This window comes from Canis aureus, chromosome 29 (genome assembly GCF_053574225.1).
Source record: "Canis aureus isolate CA01 chromosome 29, VMU_Caureus_v.1.0, whole genome shotgun sequence".
NCBI classification, from domain to species: Eukaryota; Metazoa; Chordata; class Mammalia; order Carnivora; family Canidae; genus Canis; species Canis aureus.
In genome coordinates, this window is record NC_135639.1 from 5280931 (window position 1) to 5307931 (window position 27001).

The 27001-nt window shown below is 46.8% G+C and overlaps 1 protein-coding gene across 2 annotated transcripts in view; it reads right to left on the reverse strand.

Moving 5' to 3' along the window:
- DOCK1 (dedicator of cytokinesis 1) overlaps positions 1-27001 on the reverse strand; it is a 493559-nt gene that overhangs the window by 439046 nt on the left and 27512 nt on the right. The window lies entirely within an intron of this gene.

The following is a 27001-nucleotide window of genomic DNA, read 5'->3' on the forward strand; positions in this document are numbered from 1 at the left end:
TCCTGAGGGGTACCGGGGTTGCACAGTGGTTGAGCATCTCCCTTTAGCTCAGGGAGTGATCCCGGAGTCCTAGGATCAAGTCCTGCATCGGGCGCCCCACAGGGAGCCTGCTTCTCCCTCTGCCTGTGTCTCTACCTCTCTCTGTGTGTCTCTCATGAATAAATAAATAAAATCTTAAAAGAAAAATACATTTCATGAAATACTTTCTAACTATGAATCAATTACACGTGGGCTGAATAACTTTAGAAACCAACCTGATTTTTTAAATTATCATATAACAAAAAAATAAATAAATTTTACAAGAAAAATAAAATAATCGTATAACCAATGCTGATACTAAGCCAAAAAGCTTACATTACAATCAAATAGGCAAAAATATGTCCAACATTGTAAGAAATTCTTTAAACTGGCAATAACTCAACAAATCTCTGAAATCACCAATGCGTATCCTGACATAAAGCAGTTCCTATTCCTTTCAGATAAGCACCTAAAAAAGTAATACCATTAAATGGAGACCACACTTTTGCTCAAGCATGATGAGATAAAGGTAACTATCACAGTGGAAAAAGGACATTAGGAAGTGTTTAAGATGCTAAAATACTCAAGTAGTCTACTCTCTTAAAAAAAAAAAAAAGTAAGAAAAGAAAGAAAATACTGGAGAAAGAATAACAAAGCTGTAGTCATCAAACCAGTATGGTGCTGGCACATAGACACATAGGTCAGTGGAAAAGTATGGAGAGCCTAGAAATAAATCCATGCTTATATGGTCAATTAGCCAACAACAAAGAAGGAAAGAATATGCAACGGGAGAAAAAACAGTCTTTTCAACAAATGGTGCTGGGAAAACTGGACCACTTTCTGGAACCACAGACAAAAATAAACTCAAATAGATAAAGGACCTACATGTGAAACTTAAAACCATAAAACTCCCGGAAGAGAGCACAGGCAGTAATTTCTCTGACATCGGCCATAAAAACACATTTCTAGATATGTCTCTTGAGGCATGAGAAACAAAAGCAAAAATCAACTACTGAGACTAAAAAAAAACTTCTGCACGGTGAAGGAAATTATCAACAAAACAGAAAGACAAACTACTGAATAGGAGAAGATATTTGCCAATGACACATCTGGTTAAGAGGATAGTATCCAAAATATACTATAAACTTATACATCTCAATACAAAAAAAAAAAATCCAAAGAAAAAATGGGCAGAGAACTTATATTTTTTTTTCCCAAAGAGGACATACAGATGCCCAACGAATACATGAAAAGATGCTGAACAACCCTCATCATCAGGGAAATGCAAATCAGAACCACAATAAAATATCACCTTATACCAATCAGAACAGCTAGAATCAAAGAGACAAGACGTAACACATGCTGGGAAGATGTAGAGGAAAAGAAACTTTTGTGCAGTGTTGGTTGTGATGTAAATTGCATCCACTGTGGAAAATAATATGGAGGGTTCTCAAAAAACTTAAAATATAAACATCATGGGGCGGCTAGATGGCTCAGTGGTCGAGCATCTGCCTTTGGCTCAAGGCATGATCCCGGGGTCCTGGGACCGAATCCCTCATCAGGCTCCCTGTGAGGAGCCTGCTTCCCCCTCTGCCTGTGTCTCTGCCTCTCTTTCTATGTCTCTCATGAATAAATAAATAGAATCTTAAAAAAAAAAAATCATATCCAGCAATTCCACTACTGGGTATTACCCAAAGAAAATGAAAGCACTAATTCAAAAGAATATATGCACCCCTGTGTTTATTAGAAAAATAAACAGCATTATTTACAACAGCCAAGATACAGAAGCAGCCCAAGTTTTCATCAATACGTGAATGGATAAAGAAGATGCGCTATATATACACAATGGAATATTGCTCATCCATAAAAAAGAATGAGATCCCTTCCATTTGCAACAACATGGATGGACCTAGAGGGTATTATGCTAAGTGAAATAAGCCAGACAAAGACAAATACCACAAGATTTCACTTCTATGTTGAATCTAAAAGACGAAACAAATGAACAAAGAAACTAAAAAACAGATGCATAAATACAGAGGTTGCCAGAGAGGAGCTGGATGCAGGATGGTTGAAACAGGTACAATTAATGGGCACCAGTGTGGTTCAGTGGTTGAGCGTCTGCCTATGGCTCAGGTCATGATCCCAGGGTCCTGGGATCGAGTCCCACATCGGGCTCCCCGCAGGGAACCTACTTCTCTCTCTGCCTATGTCTCTGCCTCTCTCTCTGTGTCTCTGATGAATGAATAAATGAAATATTTAAAAAAGAAAAAGAGGGATCCCTGGGTGGCGCAGCGGTTTGGCGCCTGCCTTTGGCCCAGGGCGCGATCCTGGAGACCCGGGATCGAATCCCACATCAGGCTCCCGGTGCATGGAGCCTGCTTCTCCCTCTGCCTATGTCTCTGCCTCTCTCTCTCTCTCTCTGTGACTATCATAAATAAATAAAAATTTTAAAAAATTTAAAAAAAAAAAAGAAAAAGAAAAAAAAAGAAAAAGAAAAAGAAAAAGAAAGAAAGAAAGAAGAAAGAGGTACAACTAAGAGGTACAAACTTCCAGTCATTAAAACAAAAAGAAACAAAGAAAGAAAAATACAGTGATACAGTGATGCTCCTCCTTTCCAATGGATCTTACTTAAAAAGAAAGCAGACCAAATGTAAAACTCATCTTCAAAATTCTGATCGTCTCATCCATCCATCTTGAACACCCTACCAGATGAAGTTATTCTCACTGTGTCCATCTCTAAAATTCTCCTTGATCATAGCATGTGCAAACTCCTCCAGCAAGCATGGTGTGCCTTCCACCAACCACACAGTATGGGCCTTAGGAGGGTCCCTGTCCCTGCTTCTTCTCCCTGAACGACAGTAACCAGCCTGTCCCACACCTGTATGGGCCAACTTACCCCCCACCACCACCATCGACCGGTCTTCCAACCAGGTGCACCTGTTCAGAAAGCCAGGCTCACTATGTTTCTCTCATCAACCCCTTCTCCAAACGTCTCCACCACAGCACACCTGCTGCTGTCTGCCCCATACCTGAGCTACCCGTGGCTGGGAAGGCAGTGTAGGCCTAGGTACCTTCCCTGGTTCCCATGTCCACCCGGCAGACAAAATACACAGGTAACGTTTCTATGCCTGAAGATCCGAGGGACCTCCAGCAAATGACCTATCCTCTCCATATTCACCTTTCCCCATGAAATAAGGCTCTTGATATCTACACCTTGCATGATCATGTGCATTTTGTGTCTTAAAGACAATGATGCCACTGGCAGATTTGGTGATTGGAACACTGGGTGTCCTGCAGTGAACACTTAGTAAATAATAAAGACTCTAATTGTGGTTGGGAGCATTTTGCTGTTACTGCAATAAAGACTTCTAACACTATCAGAATCCTTTTTAAAAAGCCAAAGCGAGGAGATAAACACACGATCAGGAAAATCCTAAAACATCAAAAAACATGCATGTAGAAAATTCTATTTTCATAGGTATTTTCCTCTATTTCCACCAAAATTCATAAAATTTAAATGTCCTCAACTGACATAAATGGCTATTAGTAGTTATTAAGTTTATTTAGCATTTTATGGTGAAGTTTAACGAGAAATAACTGCATTAGGTAAAGGAAGCTCGGAGCATATGCCAGCCTTTCCTGGTTCAGCATAACTATATTCCTAAGCCTTTAGGAGTCATAAATGCATTTCTCACAGTTCTTAACAGCATCCCTGCCAGCATGCCTATTCTGTTAGAGATGTGCAAAAATTAAACACATCAAAAATAATAAAAATAAAGCAAAATGAACACGTCCACTATAAACACATCCAGGCTCATGTGAATTTGTAAGGCACATACATAAAAATCTCTAAGTACCTGCCCTCTTCCTCTCTGAAAAAGGCAGACAAAACCAGTTGTGGGAAGAGGAACTTCAAATTTAACTATGAAATGAGCCTTGGGTCCCTGGGTGGCTCAGAGGTTTAGCGCCTGCCTTTGGCCCAGGGCGCAATTCTGGAGTCCCTGGATCGAGTCCCGCATCGGGCTCCTGGCATGGAGCCTGTTTCTCCCTCTGCCTGTGTCTCTGCCTCTCACTCTCTCTATATCTATCATGAATAAATAAATAAAAAAAATCTTAAAAAAAAAAAAAATGAAATGAGCCTTAAAGACCCGATTTTATAGATGAAAGGGGAAAAGGCCTCTGAAGGTTTATGCCTGGGGCCCCAAAAGACACAGAAGAGCTAAGACCACTATAGTGGCTGCGCAGCCTCTGGCCCTTTGCTCTTACTATCACAGCCTTAAAAATCTTTCAAAGGCAAACTGAAAGACTTTACTACGTAAGATTATTGGCCAAAGGAGTGGGAGGGAGGGAGAAGTGTGGTAGATAGAATGATGTCCCCCCAAAAGACATCCACATCTGAATCCCTGGAACCTGTGAGGTGTTACCTTACATTGGCAAAGGGGGTCCTTGCAGGATTGTCCAGGGTAAGTATTTCAAGTGGGGATGCTAATCCTGGATTATCCAGGTGGGACCAGTACAATCAGAGGGGTCCGTGTGAGGGAGGCAGGAGAGCCTGAGTCAGAAGATATGATGCAGCAAAGGTTACAGTGGTCAAGGAAGGAGCCACAAACCCCCCGGAACACAGATGAACCCTGGCAGCCAGGAAAGGCAAGGAAGTGGAATCCCCCAGGACCCTCCAGAAGAAACACAGCCCACACCTTGATTTTAGGACTTCTGACCTCCAGAGCTGCAATATCATAAATACATATTGTTTTAAGCTCCTGGGTGTGTGGTAATTGGTTACAACAGCCATGCGAAACACAGAGGGAGGTATGCGCAGGACAATGTAAAAGGAGTGTTTTGTGGCTAATTTATTCACTGCCGAAGGCAGCTGGGGCAGAGGTCCCAGCTGCAAGCATCTGAACCTGACCAGCCCGTGGCTACGGTTCCCCAATTCTTGGGTGATGGAAAAATGAATACAATGCAGTGAATTTTTCTTAAACCCAGAAGTATTCAAGACAAGAGACTATTCCGAATTCTGGTTCTTTGACCTTTAAAGCGGTCCCTCTTTGAGGGGTAGAGCAGGCTGAGAAAGAGGAGGAACGTCTTCTCCTTTATTAGTATGACAATGACGGAAGACATCTGGGTTTTAAAATGTCTTTACTTGATAGAAGCACAAAGGCAACCTCTTTGCAAGTTGCCCATTTGTCTTATTTTTCGGATCTGTTAAGATCTGGGAATGATTCCACAAGAGAATGTGGTCATCCCGCGTCCACTCATATCTTTGCATCCACCCTCATCTGGCTGGTGGGCCGTGTGCTTAATATATTCCTCCTCCTCAAACCCATTTGCCTTTTTTAATAGCCTGGCTAAAGCCGGCTGTCACTGGGTATACGCGCACGTTCAGCAGAATTTCTCAATCCTGGACTGTGGAGCCCAGTGCAACGGCTTGCTATGCTGCTCATGTGAAATGAGAAAGATGCAGAGATGAACCCAGCATGAAGGTTCTTCCCCAGAATGGCGGGGTTTTTTCTTTTTCTGGAAGAGTCAGCAGCAGCCCAGAGTGAGTAACCATATGGGTCTTTTTTCCCAAAATTAAAAATTAGCACACTGGTCTGTGCCTCACTTAGTTTGAATGGATCAGAGAGACACGAAAAGGCAAAGTCATCACCTCTGCTCAATCTCCTAATCACCCTAAAAATGGCTGCTTGGGGATAGAAGGAAGGAAATGTAGCTCATAAATGACAGAAGGCTTCCACCTACACCCATATCACTCCTAATGCTAACAGCAATGATGCTGTGGATGAAGCTGCTGCTGCTGCTGATGGTACAACACTGGGATACCTTGAATCATGATCATGATCATGGCAATGGTGGTGACGATGGTGACGACGGTACTGGTGGTGATGCTTGTGATGATAGTGATGAAGGTGGTGATGAGGACGATGGTGATGCTGGTGGGGATAGTGGTGATCATGGTGATATTGGTGATCATGGTGACAGTGATGGTGGTGGTGGTGATGGTGGCAGTGGTGGTGCTAATGGTAGTGCCGGTGGTGTTAGTGACAATGGTGATGACAATAATGGTGTTGGTGGTGGTGGTGGTGGTGACAGTGGTGACAGTGGTATTGATGGTGACAATGCTGCTGCTGATTCTGGCTGACATTAACTGATTATATTCTATGAGCTAGACAATAGACAAGGAGCTTCACATGTTCATACTCATTTCACCCTCACAACAGTCCTATGAGGGGGAAATAGAATTTTTCTATTTCTTTCATCAGAGCTTACAGCAGCTTGGAGTCTGCTATGTCTGAGCAGCCCCTGGAGGGGCTGTACAGGGCCAAGGCCAGCCTGAATGAAGGACCTCCGTGCCAACACCTGCACAGACTCTTCCTCAATCCCTGGCCAGTGTCAACCACAGCCCTCCCTGGGCCTCAGATTGCCCTCCTGGTAGCTCCCCTGCAAATCACAACATCCAGCCTGCAGTTCCCAGACAGGCAAACATGCCTGCGCATTTCTGAGGTCCACCAATGTCCAAAGCATCCTGCTAATGGACTTCTAATTCCTTACAAAGAAGAACTCAAGTTGAGGTAATTCCAGTAATGCAAGGTTGGTGTAATATCCAAAAACCGATCAAGGTAATTCATCACATTAACAGAGTGAAGGATGAACAGTCACAGGACCACCCCAATTGGTACAGAAAAAGCAGCTGAGGAAATGTAATTCCTATTCAGGGAAAAACAAAAAACCAACTTGACTAATCTGGCATTAGGGAAAAAAACTACTACATCCATCAACCAATTTAACAGATAAAAACACAGAACCCTACAGAGAAGTTCTGACTTGCTCCAGGTGACGCAGGGATTGATGACAGCCCTGAGACCCCATGGTGTCCCTTCCAGACTGTCTCCAGCTGGAAGGCTGACCCAAGCCTTCTCCACCTCTCCCCACAATGAAAAATAATATTTTAGCTGATCTCCTTATATAAGCTCTCATTTCTTCTATCACCAGTTACCTTCCTGAAATCTTACTCCAAAACACTGTACTGTTTCCCTTGGCTTTGTGAATAATGGGTAAAGTCTCCATCATCCAAAGCCTGAGGGATGGGATTTGAACTTACCTTTCCAATCTCATCTCCCCACTCACACTCCTCCAGCTCCCCACCCCCCACCCCATGTCACCCCCTGGGGCCTTCTGAAAGCTGCTCTGCCTCTGGAAATGCCTTCCTCCCTCCCTCTATGTCTGAAGGCTCCTTGTCTACAAGGCCCGTGTTTCATTTCATATCCTTCTCCAGATCCTTCCTGAATTCTGACTTTCTCCGTTGACCAAAAAAAGGTATGTGCATACCTCAATTAATTGCTTGTTCCACAACTTTTTCCTACAAGCTCTCTGACATCCCATGGCCTTGCAGGAATGCTTATCTGTATCTGTCTCTCCCTCCAGACCAGATTTCCTTGAGGAAAGTAAACATTTATTAATCACTGGATTTCCCACAGTGGTTAATACCATGCCTTGCAGTTAACTCAATAAAAATTCACAGAATTAAACCAGATCACCATGTATTCCTTCTTGTATGGTCTGCCATAGAGTGAGAGCAAAAACCCTGCCCTCTACAGAAAGATCTAGGAGCCCAAAACTTATTCAATCACTAAGAAAGAGAGACACAGCGTTAGCTTTCCTGTTTTTGCTTTGGGTCTCTTTGCATCTAATGAGAGAACTCACCATCAGTGCTCAGATGCAAAGCCTCCTTAAAGCATCCAAGGTATGGGCCTGACCACACATTACTTCTAAAATCTGCTCAGCTCTTTCTATCCTACAGGGTCTCCTTGAAATATGACTTCAAGATTTCAAGTAGCAATTTAAAAGTTAATTAATTCTTTTAAAAAGTCAATTTGTGAAAATTAATTGCTCTGTTTTTGATCTCATTCCCTTTGTCTTGCCTTCAGTTGGAAAAATAAATGTTCACTGGCATGCTTCTCAGAGCTGGGGGAAATGCAAACCATATCCTTAAGGAGACAGGGGCAAGGGGCCCGTCTGCCTGCTACAGGGCTTCATTCTAAAGGGCCATCCATCCGCTGTCTAGTCCATGCCAAACATATACACTTGGTATTTCCCAAGACGCTAGAGGACTCCTGCTCTGGTCTAGCACCGAGAGCATGGTCTCAAACCGTGCTGGGGTTTGAGAGATATGCTAGGCCCATTTAGAATATCTAGTGCATAAAGAACCAGAACATGATTGTATATATTTCCTTTGAATTTCACTCTGGACAGAGACCAGCCCTGTATCCAAAGTCTGTATTGGAACTGGGGACTAGGTTTCCTAAATTACTTCTTCAAAAAGACACTGGCAGCCACACCATTACTAGTTTCTATGGCCATTAAGCCAGTCCCCACCCCGGCCCCCCACTCCGATTTGGAAGCATATCATTCAGGCAAGGTTAGAGTTTTCCAGAGCCCTGAAACATACTGAATCAGAACACTGCTTTTGCCAATAGTCTTCATTTTCCCAAGCAGCTAAAAGTACCTGGCAACAGCAGGACCTTTAAAATGGATGGATGGATGGATGGATGGATGGATGGATGGATGGATGGAAGGAAGGAAGGAAGGAAGGAAGGGAGGGAGGGAGGAAGTAGGGAGGGAAGATGAAAATAGATGAAAGACCTAAACATAAAAGCTACAACAATAAAACTCTTAGAAGAAAACACAGGAGAGAAACTTCATGGCCTTGGATTTCACCATGGTTTCTTGGATAGGACACCAAAAACAGAGGCAACAAAAGACAAAATAGATGTTGAACTTCATCAAAATCTTAAATGTTGGTGCACCAAAGGAAATTATCAACAGAGTGAAAAGACACCCACAGAATAGGAGAAAATATGTGCAAATCCTATATCTGAAAAGGAACTGATCATCAAGATATTTAAGGAGTTCTCACAATTCAACAACTACAACAAAAAACAAACAACACAATTAAAAAATGGGCAAAGCACCTGAATAGACCTTTCTCCAAAGAAAATATACCAATGGCCAACAGGCACATGTTAGGATGCTCCACATCACCCACCAGTCAAGTCAATAAGGTAGCACGTCACACTCGCTGGATGACTGGTATTAAAAAAGAAGAAAACAACAAGTGTTGATAAAGTTGTAGAGAAATGGGAAATCCTGTGCATTGTTTGTCGAGCTGTACGTTGGTACAGCCATTGTGAAAAACAGTCTAGTTGTTTCTCAAAAAATTAAACTTAGAATTACCATATGGCCCAGCAATTACACTTCCAGGTATATAGCCAAAAGACCTGAAAGCAGAAACTTGAAGAGAGAATATGTACAGCCACGTTCACAGCAGCCCTACTCAGAATAGCTAAAGTGTGGGAGCAACCCAAGCGTCCACCCAGGGACGAATAGATAGGCAAAATGTGCTCTGTCCATATAACAGAATATTATTCAGTCTTAAAACGGACAGAAGTTCTGACACCAGCTGTCACAGGGATGAACCTCGAGACATGATGCTAAGAGAAATAAGCCAGATACAAGAGGACAAATGGGGCATAATTGCACCTACATAAGGGACTGGCGGGGGGGGGCAGGGGGGGCGATGTTGGTGTTTAAGGAGGAGAGAGTTTCAGCTGGGGAAGACGGGAAAGTTCTGGGGATGGATGGGTGGTGATGGTGGTGGTGGTTGCACCACAATGCAAATGTACTTCATGCCACAGAACTGCACACCTGAAAGTGGTTAAAATGGTATATTTATGTTACATATAGTTTACCATGATAATTTTTAAAGGATGTAAAGAATAAAAGGAAAGGCTGCTAGAGAGAATGAGAAGGTTCCTAGTGGATTTAGCATCTCCCATTACTGGGAGCTGTGAAATATTCAGTGGGTCCAGTGGCTGCACCTACAAGGTCCCTGAGGGTGTAGCGGCTTCCCTCCCTTACCTGTTCCACACATGAGGTTCAACCGGAAGGAGAAGCAAGGAGAAATTAGGGGTGATGGGCTCAAGATCAAAGAACACCTCCAGGTGTGTGTGTATGTGAGAGGAGAGAAAGACAGAGAGAGAGAGAGAGCACTACATTTCTAAAAAGGATACCACTTTCAAAGTTTCAAAGTCACAGAGTTACTTCTTTTGGGTTCCTATCTTTCCTTCTTAGGAACAGAGATTGTTTCTCAGCCAAGAAAATCCCCCATGGCAGGATTTCCTGCAACGTTTGAATAACAGAATCAAGGAATTCATCTAAATAATTACAAGACAGAGCAGGGGCACAGCAAGATAAAGGACCTGTTGTTTGCTATTCAGGATTTCTTCTTGCCTTCTGGATGGAAACAGGTGGGAGGGATGGTGAAGATAAGAGTGCGAGAAGAAACGTACAAAAGAGTCCTTTCTCAAATTCTAATGGAACTGACAGACACAATTCAGAGATATTTTAATGTCTTTCTCAGAATGAAATGTCACCGTGCGCCTGGCCCACAGCGAGCCAGCGACCGCCTGGCTTCTCTCCGGCCCAGGAGGTCACAGTGTCCACAATACACGGGTTTCTGAGGAAAGACACTGGCGTGTGGAGGGGTGTTGGCTTTACTGTTTTGTCCTGACAGGAAAAATCAAGAGTCCACTTTTCAATCCTTTTGTCTCTCATAAACTCGGTGCCAGGAGAGAAAAACCACTGACTTCATTACGGGGCAGTCTTTGCAAATCTACCCACAAATAAGCAAAGACGGGCTGACCTGAAAACTATCTATTTTTGCATTTCACTCTGCTCAGCAGCAAAGAGGGGTAGAGACAAGATGGGGGAAAGATTCCATCTCTTTAATCATCCTTCTCCAAGACAGAAAGGTTACTGCTGCCTAGGAAAATATATGCTAGAGACCTAAGAGCCCAGCTGTTACCCCTGACCATAGGGGCTTGACAAGGACCTCACCCAACCCTACGGGGCTGGGCAAACCCCAGTGGACTCCACAACCAGGGACTGGTCCCAGAGAGCTTCCCGATGGGACCATGTGCCGCCAGGACCTCTCCAGTGTCTGACTGGACACAGGGCTCAGCTTCAGTGCTGCAGACCTGGCCAGACATGCCCCCCTGCCCACCCCCCACTGCCATCCCTGACTGGTCCAACAGGTTCCACCTAAAAAGGGCTCCCTGAAAACACGCCCAGGCCCAAGGGCATCAGGGGCAGAGGCAATGAGGGGGAGAGGAAGGAAGAGAAAAAAATGGGCCAGGATCCATTTTTCTGTGATACTAAAGGATAACAACACTTTGTCACATCCCCAAATTCCTCTTACTGGGCTTCAGTGGAAAGTCTCAGGTGATTTCTTCTGTAGAATAAGGCCACTTCTCCTGTTTTCACAACACTCTAATATTAGTAGTGACAAAGAAAGAAAGGGAAGGACATACAGAACATTCCTTGTTAATTTGTTTATCTCAAAAAACAAATTTGTTCTTCTCAAAAAAAATATGTGCATGTGTGTAAATGTATATTTCATATGTATTTATAAACATATATAGAAATACACACATTTACATATTATTCATATTATATATGAAAGTCACAAATAAAGGTAGCAATCAAGTTGGAAGAAGCCTTTGTCATTCTGTGAATGTAAGCAGGTATTCCCAAGGAACTGAACCCCAGGCGCCCCATACCTACCCCAGGTCTCTGTCTAAAAGCTTACTTCCATCTGGAATGCCCTTTCTCCCCCTCCTGTGGGGCTGGGCCCTGCAGCTCACCTATACCTAGGGGAAAAGCTTTCCTGTCACCTCCACGCACCCAGGAAGTTCAGGGGGCATGCACGGCGCTCCACGGCACCCCTGCCCACCCTGACCAAATGCCAGAAGAGAACTGCCCACTTGCTACTCATGCTGATGCGCCCATCACATCACCGGTGCCCGACGTGGGTCAAACGGAGCCGTGAAGAGGGCCTCCCTCCTCTAGCTTCCCATCCTGCAAGCAGTCCTTCTGAAACACCGGAGACCGGTTCACCCCCACAGCTCTGCTCCCCATCTCCTCTCACACCTGCCCTGCATCTTCTCCACCTTTGCTTACAGATTTTGCAGCGCCCGGCACCCAGAGTGACACAAGCGTTGACTGAGTGAATCGCTTAACAAATCAACATAGGAAGAATCCAAGGCGGCCAAACTATTACTTGAATCTTAAATCCACTGGAAAACACTGCAGTTGTGTTTTCACTTGTGTCACATTAAAAAATCGAAGACCAGACCAGGGTGTCCGCAGAGCCAGCTCCCTGCACCTCCGTTTTGACAGCCAAACCTGGGAGGCACGTCATGGGGTCCAGCCATCTGCCCAGAAATAAAGCACAGTTTCACTTGGACAAGTGGTGCCAAGATCCCACCCGGGCACCTGCACACGCTCAGCCTCGCTGGCAAACCACACAACCATGAGGGGCTCCAAGGGGGGCAGAGACGGAGTGGAGTCCACTCCAAGCGGGCTTCTGCTGGGAGAGATGCTGCCCTGCACCCCCACCGATGGTCTCCCTTGCCCTGACCACTCCCTGGTGACCCTCCACAAGGAGAGCTGGGTGGGGAAGACCTGCAGGAGCTGAGCTGCACCAACCTGACAAGGAAAAACCACTAAAATCAGGATGAAGTCACCGGCGTTGAGTGGCAAATATTCCAGGGCACAAATACGCTGGTCCCCAAATTACTCCAGACTTCTTGAGAACTAACCACCTGCTTTTTCTAACAGGGCCCTGCACCTCCAACATCATCTGCATACTCTCCATCTTCCTGTCTCCTAAGTCAAGGCATCCTCATCACCCCATGATGGGCTTCTGCAGAGACATGGAAAAACCTACTGCGCCAAGTGTCAAACGACAAAGCCCCACGGGTGGTCCCCACAAGCCACTCCCTCCTTTCAACCTGTCCTTCAGAAGCCACAGGGGGCTTAAAGCCACGTGTAAAAGAAGCAATATCCCTGGGCACTGCATGAACACAGTGGCATCCGGAATCTCTAAACACACAACAAAATGAGTGCAGGGAGCCCCACAGCAAATGAGAATACGCTCACCTATCTGCAGAGGGGCCCTCACCGCATCTACATTTTAAAGAACGTGAGAGACTGCACAATCCCAGGTCATCAGCTCAGTGAGTGTAAGATCTTTCTATACAGAAATCCAACATAAGAGCTCCAGAAAGTACTCCCGTGCCTGCCTCTAGGCAATTTTCCTCCCACAACACCACTTTCTCAGATTTGTCTCCCCATAGACCAATTCTGACAACTCTTGGATTTAATGGAATCTAAAAGCACCAATGAATGTGGTTGGTTCTTGGCTGTAAGGGCAATTATATTACACGTACTACTCCCTTATGCCAGCAGCCCTCTATGGCTCAACATTTTCAGATTGATCCACAGTGCCCTCTCAGAAGTGGGTTGTTTTTTTTTTAATGGTATATAGTCTTCCATGGTATCAACATGTCCCAATGTATTGATCCATTCTCCTGAAGATGGACATTTGGGTTATTTATTTCCCATTTGCAGGTATTTATTTTTTAAAAAAGGCTGCACTGAACCTTCCCTCATGAATCTTTTAGTGGCCGTGTTTTCTACCAATGGGAATTTCAGGCTTGATTAGAGGTGCCCCTGCTCTCTGAAAAGCATCCAGCACCTGCGAGCAGCCCCCCAGGCCCAGCAGGTGCCGGCAGGCATGGAGGGCGGGCACCCACCTCGGTGCTGGAACTCCCAGGGAAGGCGCACTTAGCACCAAGGAAACATTTGGCTCCTTTGTAGTTTGTTGCACTTTTTCCTCCTGAGTGCTACATTACTTAGCTTTGATAAAATATAAATTTGAAGATTAAAAAACAATCAAGCACTCTTTGAGGAAAAAACAATAAAGCTGAGCACACATGGGGTGTTTATGAAGGAACTGCAGCAGGCACTGCTAGAGGGGAGCCCGCTGCAGCCCTGCATTTCCAGACATGTGCTCCAGGGAACAGCCACCATCCCCTCCCACATAGGAGGGTCTCAGGTGACAAAGCACTAGGCCTCCGCTGTGCTCTGACCTGCCCCTCCCACAGGACAGACAGCACAGCCAGTCCTGCGCTACGACCCCATTTCACAGATACGTGTAAGGAGACAGACCTGTATGATGTACCTGAGAAGTAAAGGGCCCCCCACCCAACACCTCCCAACCCAGGACCCCAACCCTAGGGCAGCTCACGCCCCCTGTCCTGTTGCACAGGCCCGTCTTCAAGGCTGGCTGACCCCTCAGTGCATCAGGTCACACTCTCTTGACCTCTGCAGACCAGCCAGCCATTTCATCTGAGCAGGGCACTCAGACCCCAGCATCGAAACTGGGGCTCAACTCCAAACCCCAGCTCCAACCCTTGAGCAAGTAACACAAATTCTATGAGGCTCCATTTCTCTCTCTGTGAAAGGGGCCAATGACAGAGAAGGAAGAGGAGGGCAGGGAGCGGGAAGGGGCGGATGGCTTGGATGCCTCCTGGAAGATGGCCAGAGAGCGCTCATTTTGCTCCCCACATGCACTGCAGCTGGAGGAAAGCAGATTGTCACTTTGCACTTGAACCCTTTCAAAAGCGAGGCTGACGCTTACAGTACACGTGTTAGGGGCTAGCCTCAGCTGGGTGGCTCCCCCCTGTGTATCTCACGCACACCTATGTGGTGCTACCTTCTCTGTTTCACAAGGCGTGTGGACAAGTGTGACCCAGAAGCCTCCTCCAGCATCCTGTCTGAACCACCTGGCATGCCCTGCAAGTTCCCAGAGGACACAAGGCAAAGCCCTCCTCAGTGAAGCACTGGATAGATCTGCCTTCCACAGGCAATGCCCAAAGATGGGAGAAGACAGTGTGGGTTAATGGAGAGGGGTGCTGGCAGATGGGCTGCCCTTTACAGAGCAGGCCACGGGCTCTGCTCACAAACATTATGGACCGTGGACACCCAGGCCTGAATACAGACCTAAGTCGAGACGTTAAGCAACCCAACAGATGCCAGCAGTCTTGTTTTGCCTGCCTCTCCATGTCTCAAAATGCTACTCCGCCCAGACCCAGGCCAGCCAGGAATAGGCTTGAACAGCATGAGCCTCTGTCCTCTGCACTGGGTTGCTAAACCCATGCGTGGCTAGACCTTAACACTCTTAAATGTGGCTGCAGCGAGCGCAAGGCAACAGCAGTCCCCAGTAGGACTGGCTACATGATTTTCAGGGCCCCAGTGCAAGTGAAAGTGCAAAATCCTTTGCTCAAAAGTTATTTAAAAATTCAAGATAATTAGAATGGCCACTATTCGAGAAAAAATAAGAACAAAATAACAAGTGTTGATAAGGATGTGGAAAAACTGGCCCCCCCTGTGCTCTGCTGATGGGAATGTGAAGTGGTCTAGTGGCCACAGAAAACACTTTGGTGGTCCCTTAAAAAAAAAATTAAATATGATACACAACCCAGCAACTCCTCTTCTGGGTAGATATCTAGAAGAATAGATAACAGGAACTCGAACAGATATTTGTACAGCCAGGTTCACAACAGCAGCCCTCACAAGAGGCAGAAGATGGAAGCAACCCAAGTGCCCGTGGACAGACGAATGGATAAACAAAATAAGAGCCATCCTTACAACAGAATATTATTCAGCCTTGAAAAGGAAGGAAATTTTGACTCCTGCTACAACATGGATCAACCCTGAAGGCCTTATGTTCGGTGAGATAAGCCAATCACAAGAGGACAAATACTAGATGATTCCACTTACACGAGGTACCTACAATAGTCAAACTCATAGAGATGAACATAGAATGGTGGTCGGCAGAGGGAGGGCGACTGGGGAGCTCGTGTTTCGTGGGGCCAGAGTGCCAGTCTGGCAAGATGAAAAAGTTCTGGAGATGGATGGTGGTGATGGCTGAACAGCCACGTGAATGTCTTTAATGCCATTAAATGACACACTGAAAACTGAAAACTGTATGTTATGTATATTTTGCCATAATAAAAAAAAAAAAAATTAAGTGCACGGTCCTATGTGACCACACAGGTCTCAGGCCCATGATTTGACTGCTCAGGTCCATGCCCAGGTCTCGGGCTCTGGCTCCCAGAAGGTCTGTCTTTCTAAGCAGCTGCTGCCCCATCTTGCAAGGGCAGTGCTTCACCAGCAGAGCTACTGTGAGCCTGACGAGCTATGTTATATTTTAATAGTCATTTCAATTGACTATAAAAATACAGCATCACATAACAAAATTGCTTTTGCACCGTGGTAGAAATACTTAGCAAGAGATGAGAAATACTTAGCAAGAGGCCATAAAAACCTATTTGCTTGCTTATAGAGTCGCTGCTGAACAGGACAAAAGCAGAAGAGGATAAAAGGAAGGCAAAAGAGAATCCATCCCAGAAAATGCATGCAACAGTGTGTCCGCCATGATACTCCATAGACAAGATCCACTGGGTATTTTTTTCTTAATGCACCGAGCAAACCATTGAATACGTCTCAACTGTTTGCTTCATTTTAACTTTTAGAAGCCTGACAGTGGAAAACGCTGATTTCCCTATAATTCCCTGTTGTTCCATCCGACTTGCACACAGCATGCTCTAGATAACACTGCAGCTGACCACTGAGAAGCCACAGCAGCCTCCAACCCCAACACACGTAGACAATATTTCCTCCACCAAACCAGTTTCCTGGGGGAGAAAAAAAAAAAATCCCAACCACAAACCAGGGACAATCTTCTCACGCTGTTCCCATGAGGCCTTTGCCACAAAGGCATACAGGGAGAAAGATGGGGGGCTCACCATCACCCCATCATCACCGACAATGCTGCCACCATCGCCACTACCACCACCACCAGTAGCACCACTGGCATCATCATCACCACCACCACCACCATGACCACCACTGCTACCAACACCAGTGAGGACACCATCACCATCGCCACGGTAATAATCATAGCTACCTTCCATTCTGTGCTTACTAAGACCAGACACTCCACTAAAGACTTCGTGTATCTCCTCGTTTCATCCTCTACTAGCCCCATGATGTGGGTCCTAAGAGCATCGGGCCGTTTCTGCACAGAAAGCTGAGCCAAGAACCGGGGAAGGAGGCTGAGCTGCTGGGGCAGCCGCGGGCATCATGTGACCTCTGGCTGGGAGACCAGCCCTCTGGCCTCCCAAACAAAGAGCAGCTATGCTGCTGCTCCTCACAAACCAGGGCTGCAGTGCCTCCTCCAGAGCCAGCTCCCTGGTGCTTCAAAGGGGCTGTGACAGTGGTGAACAGTGTCAAAGGCCCCCATCCCTCCCCCTAGGAAGCCCTTGAGACATAGTGAAGTAACAAATCCATTAATCTCACGAGGGGAAGCCCAGTCCAGACGCGAAACTGCCTCTCTGCGTCACATCTGGCCGAGCTCACCGGAGCCTCTACGACCATCGGCGGACCCAGCCCCGCAAAGGAGCAGCAGGTACCACCCAAGCCCCCAGGTGAGCGCCGAGAGCGGCTGGAGACTCACAAGACCAGACTCTTACCCTCAAGACAGCTCAGAGCTCAGACGATCTCCCTCCGTCCAAAAAGCAGAGACAGATCTGCTACAGACACACTGCCCCTGGACCCTCCAAAGGACAACGAGGGCTACGAAGCCCTTAGCGTGTAATGGCCACGGCTGCGTGCTTCCTGAGCACGATCCAATGCGATAATCACAACTTTCCTGGGGTGCTATGACTGCCACCATTCCCATCTCACAGGTCAAGAAATGAGGCTTCGATGGGCGCCTGGGTGGCTCAGTGGCTTAAGCGTCTGGCTTCGGCTCGGGTCATGATCCCTGGGTCCTGGGATCGAGCCCCTCCCCCCGTGGGACTCCCTACTCAAGGGGGAGTCTGCTTCAACCCCCTTTGCTCCCCAGCATCCCATTCATACCCTTTCTCTCTTTCAGATAAATAAATAAAAATCTTTAAAACAAAAAAAGGAGGCTTAGAGATTGAAAGCTGCCTTCTCAAAGTCCCAGGTCTGGAAGGCCGGGAAGCTCAGGCGTGGGAGCCCGTGTCCTACGCGAGCTGCCACAAACACCCGACCTGAATTCCAAAGGAGCGCTGCCCCCCACCGGCAGCTGGCCAGGGCTCTTCCTTCCTGGCTCCTCTCCCTCTGGCGCTTCCTAAATAGCTCCCATAAAACCAGGCGAAAAGACGTCAAAACAAAAGTCACACAAAATATCATCTAATATCACACCAGGACTGTCACAAGCAAACCTTGTCACCAAGTCCTTTTTAGGTGAAATATTCTCTACTAATACTTTTCCGCTGCAGATCCTTCCTGCATCCGTCAAACTCCTACATTTTCCTGTCTAACACGAATTTATCGTTACTGCACGAAAAGGACATTCAATACCCCATGCTCCTGAAACAGGATCGCACAGAGAAATCCATCCATGTCCCAGCTCTGTGTCCTGCTCCTCTGAACTAAAACAGAGGAAATACCCATGCCCCAGGGAGAGAAAGGGTTTGCAAGGATGAGCCCTGTCATGCAAACGACCTTCACCCACCCACGCTCAGGGCTCAGGACTGTCCTGTGTACTGTCAGGTAGGTTGTTGACTACACCAAAAATACTCAGGGGCAAATAGGAAATGAAACCCAGGCTCCTGTGCTTGCCAAGTAGTATGCCCACCCCAAGGGGGTGCCTTTCTATAAGTTACAAAGGTAGCATGTGGCTCAGGAGCTTCTGAAGCCCCCCTCCCCCCACCCCACTCCCCGTCCAGGCCTACAGGAGCACAGGAGTGAGGAGCTATTACCTCCTTGTACCTGGGGCCCAGCACACCATGCACATGGGACCTATACATCTTCAAGGCTCAGCCGGAATTGGGCAGCGAAGGATCCATTCAGGTGGAACCCTGGAGTTCGGAGAGCCCTCCCACCCCATTGAGACCTGCCACCACCCAGGAAGGGTGGGCAGGACCCAAACAGGTGCCCAGAGTCCTGGGGCAAAGGGAAAAAGGTGGTTATAAAGGGAGAAAGATCGAGAGTAAAAATGTGCAGGGTGGAAGGCCTGGGTGAGAAGAGAATGATGCCAGCTTGCTGGCAAACACGCCGAGCTGGCCAGCCTCCCCACCTGCTCCAGTGCTGCCTTGGGTGCCTGGGAGGGCAGGTGAACACGAGGCACGCCAGCACACATCCCCCACCTAGAGAGGGCAGAAAGGTGCAAGGGTCCCTTGTGAGGGAGAGGATGGAAAATCAAGCCCAAGGGACTAGGGTCACTCAGACACACTGGCAGGGATGGGAAGTTTGGGGTTAATCATAGGTTAATAGCTGAATACACAAATCATGGTCTCCTATGAGGCCAAGACTCTGGGGAAGCAGAGCCTCTGGTCCAGTGCGCTGACCTGCTGACCTGGCACTGCAATCTCCTGGCTCCAGCTCAGGCCTGGAAGGCCTCCTTCTGCACTCCATCCCTGAGCCCGCTGCAAGGAGGAAAGGTTCAGTACACAGATGCCACCAACATTTAAGAATGAATAATGTAATGCACCAAAACCATCCCACTGCACACTTCAAATAAGTGAAATGCATGATATGTGAATAATATCTCCATAAAGCTATTTAAGAACAACAGAGTATGTAGGTGGTCGCCCCGTCCAGCAGGCGGTCCAGCCCACGAAACTTCACCAGCAATCGCTGAAACATCACAGTGACTGGCTGATGACCCTTTGTGCACAGCCACCCCGACACTGGGCTGCCTCCACCAGCAGACCAGCAGGGCTTCCAAGAAACTGCCTCCCACGGCCAATAGAACACAAAGCACCAGCGGCACAGCCTCAATCTGCACTCAGGACGGCTTGACCAACGGGCTTCTCAGGACCAGAAAGGAAGATGGAGCAGAGGGGACCCAGGGCACAGCTCAGCAAGGCCGGTTTTAAGGAGTGTTTCATTCATACATGTGTTTTCCCAGAGAACCCATTCGAACATCGTGATCCAAGTGTGATCTGCACCCGGCTGTTTGAGAACACAGCCAGGGGAGCCTGGGTGGCTCAGTGGGTTGAGCACCCAATTCTTGGTTTCAGCTTAGGTCATGATCTCAGGGTGGTGGGATAGAGCCCCATGTAGGGCTTTACACTCGGTGCAGAGTCGGCTTGAGATTCTCTCCCTCTCCCTCTGCTCTTCCCCATGCTCTGTGCTCACTCTCTCTCTCTCCCTAAAATAAATAAATGTTTACATCTTTAAAGAATACACACACACCCCCCCCAAAAAAAAAAAACCTGCATTCAAAATTAAAGATTTCTTTTCATTTTTGATCATCCTCTGATCTATCCTGGGAGGAATGTCCTTGGGGTTGGCCCAGCTCTCTGCATGGAGGGAAGAGGGGTTTCCACAGCACCTCATCTTTTCAGGAAATACAGGGGTTCCGTGGCATTCTGGGAAGGGGCAAAGGACCCTCACATGGCTGTGTGGTCCCCACCCTAGAGCCTGACATGGAAGTTAGTGAGCAAAGCAGTGTTGGGGAGGGGGTCTTACAGAGCCTGTACCTTGTGAGCTGTTACATCCCCAGCTGTGCCAGGTACCTTTCCCCCAGGCACATCCTTGCCGGGAAATACCCAGGGGTTGCACCGAGCATGACCCACAGCCTGTGACTCACTGGGACAAGAGCACAGAAGGCCAGGCTCCATTCCTAGGGGGGATCAAAACCCAGATGCTCTTCGGGCTGCAGAGCTCCCGGTGGGGTCAGGCTGAGGCTTCCTCCCCATCCTGTCCCTGTCACTTCCCCTACAGCTTTCTCCCGAGAGCCTCCTTGGTCAAGCACTTAAACAAAGATGCAGTCTCAGGCTCTGCTTCTTAAGCTACCAATTTCAGAGTGGGAATACTCCTGACAAAGGGGCGACGGCAATAAACTTCGCCAGGGAGAATCTACCTTGTTCAGCTTCCCAAGGCAAGAGAAAGTTCAGCTACAGATGGAGAGGACTTCAGAGAGAAATGGGGAATGGGGAGGGGGAAGGAAGAGAGAGAGTGAGCAAGGGCTCGATTGTTTTTTCTTTTTAAGGTTTTATTTATTTATTCATGAGAGACACAGAGAGAGAGGCAGAGACACAGGCAGAGGGAGAAACAGGATCCCCATGGGGACCTCGATGGAGGATTTGATCCCAGGACCCGATCCCAGGACCCCGGGATCACACCCTGAGCCGAAGGTAGAGGCCCAACCGCTGAGCCACCCAGGCATCCCGAGAGCTCGATTTTTTAAAATAAACCCAGGTTATTTGTATGAGGTCCCAAAGCTTAGAAGCAGCCATGTCAGGAAAGCAAAGCCTTCAGCATCGCTTCCCCAGCGTCTCTCAAAGGTTCCTATCCAATCTCCACAAGCCCAGTGTGCACACACTGTAATGTGGACAATAAAATACAACATAAAACTATAAATGTATATCAATGACTGTCAGTGAAAAGCACTTGAGGCATTTTATTTGCTTGTTCCATTGAGGAGTCAGCAGCCACAGCCTGTAGGCCAATCTGGCCTGATGCCTATTTGTACAAATAAAGTTTTATTTTTTTACAGTGTAAGAAGACAACTGAGTCATTGCCCCAAATGCTCCAGGACTCCTAGGACAGTACAGCTGATGGGCCCTGGGGACATCCTACACCCACATCCTCATCCAGGGAGCATCTCCATCCCTCCCCACCACACCCTCCAGGTTCCTGCCGACAGGTCAGGTCGGGATGGGCACGATGCTCCTGAGAAACACACCCAACTCATCCTGGAGCAAGGATGGCCCTCACCTGAGCCCCACGAAGGGTCCGTGATTCACGCTCTCCAAATACTAACCCCATTCAACGTAAGATAGTTTATAAAAGAGAGACTGGCATGTAAGCACGTCCAGTACAGCACCGTAAACAGCAGAACAGCTCTCCCTTTGCACCCAACCCGTGCCTGTTGGTTATAGGATGGGCCACACTATGGAGCCCCTGGCAAAGATCTGTAAGGGAGTATTAGTAGTTGAACTGTTGGGCACTTTTGGAGCATATTTTTTGTTTAATAAGATGAACACAAGCCAAGATCTCAGGCAAACAATGAGCAAGAAATTTCCCTTCAAACTGCAAGTTTATGACAAACCCACTGAACAATCTGGAATGTACGGAGTCAGAGAGTAAGAGCAAAAGCAAGAAATATGGTTGAAGAGCAAAACTCAGGACCAGTCATCGCGTTCACCATCCCATCTAAGCTGTTCCCGACCTTTGTTGGGGTGAGGGGGAGAAGATGAACAAGCCACACTGTAGACTCCTGGCCCCACAGAACCAAACAGGACCTTCTGGTCGGGCCAGGGCTTACAGCCATTTCCCATCCACCATGCAAATCCCCTGCTTTTGTTTGCGGTTTTTCTTTGGCATTTATTGTTAAAGATTACTGTTCAACAAATAAAAGACTAGGACAAGAAAGGGAAAAAATAAAAATAAAAGAGACTGAATTCCGTGAAGCGGAGTTTTCTTTTTCCAAGGGGACATCCCTCGATCACAGCCCCTGTGCAATTCGGGTCAGTGTTTGCACCTTTTCGATAGGGGACCCCAACAGGGAACCAAAGCTTCCTGTACAGTCATCACTGTGCTGTGGAGGGCCTGTGCTGGGGACCCTTGACAGCCAGATGGGGTGAGGTCATGAGGTCACCAAGGCATCTCAAGCCCAAGGACCCAAAACTCAAAGACCAGATGGACAGACTTCCAAAACGGCTACTATGATCCCCGTCTCCTGGTGCTCATGCCCTGGTGGTGCCCTCCCTTTGAGTGTGGGCTCAACCTACTGGCTCATTTTTAGCCAACAGAATGCAGCAGGTAACGGGATGTCACTTCCATGATTAGGTCACATAGAGGACTCTGGCTTGTCTGTGTGTCCTTCTCAGAGCTTATGCATTTTGATAAAACCAACTGCTGTGTTGTGAGCCGCCCTACGGAGAGGCCTAGGTGGCAAGGAACTGCAGGTGGCCGTCAGCTAAGAGCCACTGAGGAATCCTGCCAAAACTGCTCTGTGCCCACGGACATGGACCCCACCCCGGCTGAACCGTGACATGACCTCACCTTGACTGCAGCCTCGTGAGACAGCCTGAGCTGGAAGACCCAGCAAAGCTGTGCACACATTCTGGACCCACAGAAACCGTGAGATGATAAACATTGTTTAAGCCACCAAGTCTGGTGTCATTTGTTACGCAGCAGCTAATAACAAATACGGACGACCTGGCAAAACTGGGCTTTGTTCTCTGCTTTCTTCAGACCAGCAGCCTCCCACCTCGAGCCCCAAAGCATCCCCTACGCACACGCCTCCCTCCAGCTACTCACTCAGTGCTCTTCCTTCCCGCAGCTTGGACCTCTGACCCCACGCCACCCACTGAGGCTCCAGCTCACTTCACCTCTGCAACTCCCCCCTACCCGCCCCCATGAACACAGACATCCCCTGGCAACCGACACTCGAGGTGTGAAGGCACATCACGCTCAGTCTTTCCAAACAGGGCCGCTGCTCATCAAATAAAGCAGCCACGTCTTCCTGAATGTCTGCCACGGGCAAGGCCCTGTGCCCTCATGGAGTTTACCCTTCTCCGGGACTACCCATCCCAGACAGCGGCTGCACCGCCCACCCTATCTACATGCCTCTCTTGCCGCTCCCCTCATGACACTCACCAACTGCGCCGTGGATCTCCCCATGTCTGTCAAATCCCCTGGCTTCTCCCACTCCTCCTGCCATGGCTGTCACTCAGGCCACCGCCACCTCTTAGCTGGACTGTTGCCTGAGCTGCCTAACCCCTCATCCTCTATCCTTCCTCCTTCTTGTTCTTCAAACTACCCATGGGATCTTTCTAGAAACCCTCTAATAACTACTCATTGATCTAAAGATCAACTCGGATCCCTCAGTAAAGCTTATGAACCAGCCTAGCCATCCTGCCCACCTTGCACTTTGCTCCATCCTCCACCCACCCTCAGAATGATCCAGAGTGAACTTCAATGTCCCAGGCACTCTCATGCCTCTGGGCCTTTGGATATATTTACGTGACTCCCACCTGCCTTTCTTCATCTCATTAATTCATACTGATTGTTCAAATCACCCACTGAGATGTCACTTCCTCCAGGAAGCCTTCCATGATAGGCCTTTCTCCCTCCTACTATCCACCACTCTGTTGTATGGCTGTCTACTTACCTGCCATCCCTGCAGCTCTACCTCTACAGTCCACACTGTATCTCACAGCCTCACCCAGTAACTGGCATTATGTAGGCACTTGGAAATTATTTCCTGAACGTACGTCTTTAGCCAAAATCCACTCAGTGACTGCAAGCTTAAATAACATTTGGTATGGGCAGCCCGGGTGGCTCAGCGGTTTAGCGCTGCCTGCAGCCCAGGGCCTTATCCTGGGGTCCCGGGATTGAGTCCCACGTCAGGCTCCCTGCATGGAGCCTGCTTCTCCCTCTGCCTGTGTCTCTGTCTTTCTCTGTGTGTCTCTCATGAATAAATGAATAAAATCTTAAAAAAATAAATAAATAACATTTGGTAGATGCTTACATACTCTAACTCCTTTAACCATCACCTCAGCTCTATGCCAAGACCACTATCACCATCTCCGTTCTACAGAAAAAGAAACTGAGGCATGCACAGGTTGACCCTCCTGAGGTCAACCAGCAGTCTGGCAGGGCTGGGATTTGATCCTGGGCAGTCTGGCTCCATGAGTGTGCAACTCCTGATTACAAGCGCATTAGCCCTTCAAAGAAAGTAAGGCAGTAAGGTCCAAAGAAACTCTTAAACTTTGGTTTGTTCATTTTAATGATCATTTCTAGATGAAAAACGAAGGGAAATCAATATTTTTTAGGATAGTAATTAAAATCACAAGTGCTCATGAAAAGTAAAAGAATCTATATTGAGGTTGTGAAACACGTAATCTATATAAGTATTTTCTGGAAAGAAACGCCTTGTAAATAAACAGCCAGCCAGAGGAATCATCAGCTATCCCCCCCTTTCCATTACAAGCTTCCCAAAAAGAGAGATCGTGATTATCTCTTAATCAATTTGTATAACGATGAGTGTATTTACAGTAAAAACAAGCAGGATATTTCTCTGCTTCATCATAGGTCCCAGGTTCCCAGAGATGGCAGGTCCCTGGAGGCCAGTTCACTCCCTTAAGGCAGCTTCCTGCAAATCAGAAACAAGGAGCAGATTCATCAATTACCCTGAGTCCAATGTCCATAGGTCTTTCAAGATTTACTCCTCCTGTAACATCAGGCAATCCACTCCCCAATGAATCCAGTGCACAGTTTCAACATGAAATAGAAAGTAATCTTCATTCCACTAAAAAACTAAGGAGAAAGGAGCTGATCTCATTCTCCCTGTGTCTATTACTTAGGGTGCAAGAAGGACTGGGACAATGATCAAACATTAGAGCGCCAGCACATACCCATACCCTCCTGGCCCTCAGCTCCTCAGCATGCGAGCTTCCATCCACATCCTAGAATACCCGAAACAGAGCAGCTCAAAAGACATGCAGGCAAGAAACAACAGGTATTGGTGAGGAGATGGAGAAAAAGGAACCGCTGTACACCGCTGGTAGGAATGTAAAATAGTGCGGCTACTAAGGAAAGGAGTATGAAATTCCTCAAAAAAATGTAAAATAGAACTATCATATTTCGGGACACCTGGGTGACTCAGTGGTTGAGCATCTGCCTTCAGCTCAGGTCGTGATCCTGGGGTCCTGGGATGTGCTCCCACATCGGGCTCCCCACAGGGAGCCTGCTTCTCCCTCTGCCTGTGTCTCTGCCTCTCTCTCTGTGTCTCTCATGAATAAATAAATAAAATCTTTAAAATAAAAAAAAGAACTATCATATTTCCACTCATGGGCATTTATCCAAAGAAGAAAACACTAATTCAAAAAGATAGATGTACCCTACGTTCACTGCAACATTATTTACAATTGCTAAGATATGGAAGCAACCCAAGTTGCCACTGACCAATGAATGAATGGATCAATTAGATGTGCAAATGATACATTATATATATAACATGCACATATATAATCATATACACATATACATACAGAATGGAAGATTACTCAGTCATGAAAAAAGAATGAAATCTTGCCATCTGCAACAACTTGGATGGATCTAGAGGGTCTTACACTAAGTGAAATAAGTCAGACAGAGAAAAACAAATACCATGTGAGCTCACTTACATGTAGCATCTATAAGCGAAACAAATGAACAAACAAAACAAAACATTCACAGGTACACAGAACAATAAGGTGGCTGCAGGAGGGGAGAAGCAGCAGGAGAGGGGCAAATAGAAGGGTATTAAAAGATATAAAATTTTAGTTACAAAATAAATCACAGAGATACAATGTACAGCACAGGGAATGTAGTTAATATAATTAATAACCGGTAACAACTCTATAGGGTGACAGATGATTTATGGGGTGATCACTTCCTAATGTATACAAATATTGAATCATTCTGCTGCACACCTGAAACTAATACAATAGTATATGTCGACCATGCTTCAATTAAAGGCCCTAACAGAGAACCACAGGCAAACAATATCTTCACAAGGGATTTTGAACTCTTGGCACCCCACCTGCAAAGGCTGAGTGGGAAAGGAGAAAGTTTCCAGGAAAGGCAATTAAACATTACTCGGACAAGTAAAACCCACAAATTGTTTAACTATGACTTTACCACATTTCTGTTGTTGTAACCGTTTTTGGCTGAATGATTTACTTTGTGTTTAGGTTTTAAAGGATGACTGGAGTCAAAACTGGCACCATAAAGTGAAAAATTTCATCAGGATCTAGGTAGGTATAATATACCCATAAAATGTAATCTATTTTATCTCTTTCTTTCAGGTGGACTTCTTTATACAATACAGCATCTCCTTTCATAAGCACAGAAATACATACTATATCAAACTTTCTCTTCCTCTCTGTCCACTAAATACCAAGACAAGCGTGAAGTTCCAAACAGTATCTGGGAGGTTAAACTGCTAATATGCCCTCTCATCAGATCTCAGGGCAGATAAATCAATCAGGCAACATTATGAAGACTATCCTTACAGACACTGACCCAACAGGTTACTCTGGACCAGCGG